This window comes from Physeter macrocephalus, chromosome 18 (genome assembly GCF_002837175.3).
Source record: "Physeter macrocephalus isolate SW-GA chromosome 18, ASM283717v5, whole genome shotgun sequence".
Lineage (NCBI taxonomy): Eukaryota > Metazoa > Chordata > Mammalia > Artiodactyla > Physeteridae > Physeter > Physeter macrocephalus.
The window spans coordinates 84,524,743-84,527,358 of NC_041231.1; positions in this window are offsets into that span (position 1 = coordinate 84,524,743).

Genomic DNA, 2,616 nt, shown 5'->3' on the forward strand with positions numbered 1-2,616 from the left:
CGGACCCTGTGCTCCGCAGCGGGAGAGGCCACAGCAGTGAGAGGCCCGCGTACCGAAAAAAAAAAAAAAAAAGAAGGTCCCCTAACTGCAGCCCTCAATCCCACCCACTCCTGATCACAAGCCCCTTCCTGCATCCCGAAGGAGATTGCTAAGGTGGCTCTTTATATTTTTACTACCTTTATATGTGTTACTCAACAATAGTTTGATTTTGGCTTTTTGGGGAGAACCTAACAAATAGAGTCACCTGGTGTACTGTTAAAAACGTATTGAACTATAATGTACATACAAAAGAGTGCACGGTCATAGCCTAAGCTCAATAAATTGTCACAAGAACACACCAGTCTGGCCACCACCAAGTGCAAATTCTCTCATATTTGCTTTTTCTGCTCAACATTGTGTCCAGAAGAATCATCATATTGTTGTGTATAGCTGTACTTTGTTATTTTCATTGCTGCATTAAATTTATTTATTTGCACCTAAAATGCCTTTCCTCCATGCTCTAAGACAGGTGTCTCTGCTTGCTAAACATTTTGGCTCAAAATTCTAGGAATTTTGTCTGATAAAAAGTGTCTGATGTAATTCACCTCCCTTCCGAGAGCCCCAGGAGTTTGCATCTCCCCACCCTGCATGGTCCTTGAGTATAAACAACCAATTAGAGACCTATAACCATTGGATCCGAGGGTTTGAACAAAGTTTAAAGGTCACTTGTGCAAATATCTGAACAGACATGAATCTCCTTTACAGCTTCCCAAACAAAAGCTTATCCAGCATGTGTTTGTATCTTTGCAGAGAAGAGAAATTCTTTTCTTCAAGAACATAATCAGCATAGTAATTGCATCAAGTGCTTTGAATTCAGGTCATTTCAAGGATGCCTTACTGTTCCCTGAGGACAAGGAAAAAATATTAGGTCTTCAGTTGAAAAATATTAAAAGCCTTATATACAACCAGGCATTGTGACATCCAAGTCTGTGTAAGTCAGAAAGCCAAGCGAAGGACCCTGAAAATGCTAGTCCTTACTCTTAAGATGCAGTTGTCAAAACAACCTAACATTTGCACTGACCACAATACATGGAATTTCAAACTTTTGGACAGAATCCAAAGTACTTTTTAGATTAGGGACCGTCTGGCAGCCACAGCGATTACAAAGAAAGGCCTTTAAATTAGGCTCTGTTGAATATTCAAAAGGCCAAAACAGGAAAGGACAGGCTTAGGGTGGAGCAGGCTGTGGGATGAAGCCATGGGTGTGGAAGAGTCTCCTGGGTCTGGGAGGGTCCCCCCCGCACCTCAAGAAAGTGTCAAGGAACAGCCACTGCGTGGGTGGGAACTTTAGTTCCCATTTGGTCCAAGGCTTTCTGGATATTTCAAACATTTCACATCTACTAAACTAGGCACTCTGCCCTCCCAAACCTTTTCTCTAGAAAACGACAGTCTTGATATTTATCAAAGCAAGAACATGAACACAGCTTGAAACATCAGATGGCACCACCAAACTTTTGAGGAATAACAGCCATCTCTACCCATCCCTCCCCACTCCCAAGTCCTTTCCCCACACTCCACTTTTTTTTTTTTTTTTTGCGGTACACGGGCCTCCTTCTGCTGTGGCCTCTCCCGTTGCAGAGCACAGGCTCCGGACGCGCAGGCTCAGCGGCCATGGCTCACGGGCCCAGCCGCTCGGCGGCATGTGGGATCTTCCCGGACCGGGGCACGAACCCGCGTTCTCTGCATCGGCAGGCGGACTCCCAACCACTGCGCCACCAGGGAAGCCCTCCACTTTTTAATTCTTTTAGCTGATGGCATTTTGTTTAGGTGTTGCCAGCCTCTAAGTGGCCTTGACTCCAGATGGTGCCTTAACAGCCATCACTGTCTCTTGTCAACCAGCCCTACCAGTAGGGGTCAGAGTTAAACTGGACCTGGACATTAGGGCTTGGTTGGAAGCTGACTGTCTTGGTGGCCAGCTGGGTGCCTCCAAGTTCACAGCATGAGTGAGACGGGGAGACTCTTCAGGAGTGGGTGAGGGAGACGTAGAGATGAGACTTGTGGTTGCCAAGGGGGATAGGGGCAGGGAGAGGGGTGGACTAGGTGTTTGGGGCTGGTAGATGCAGACTATTACATTTAGAATGGATAAACAACAAGGTCTTACTGTATAGCACAGGGAACTACATCTAATCTCCTGGAATGCACCATAATGGAAAAGAATGTTTAAAAAAGAATATATATGTGTGTATGGCTATCACTTTGCTGTACAGCAGCAACTGACACAACATTGTAAACCAACTATACTTCAATTAAAAAAAAAAAAGAGTGGGTGAGGGGAGGGTTGGGGGAGATGGAATGGAGGTTAAATAATTGCACGTGGTGACTGAGGAAAAGAGGATGGAATGAATTCTAAAACCAGAACCAACTCCCAAATTCTCATTCTGTTGTTCAAAATAGAAAGAATCATTGTCCATTTTCTGACCAGAATCCCTCCCTTAAAATGGGAGCATTGTCCTGTGAGAACAGGAGGCTTTTGGCCCAGGGTGATTTCAGTGGTTTATCCTCTCATCCTGCAAATATCTGCAGGATTCCTCCAGAGCAGTTTTTTTTTTTCTCATCAGGAGAGAAGAAACATACCTG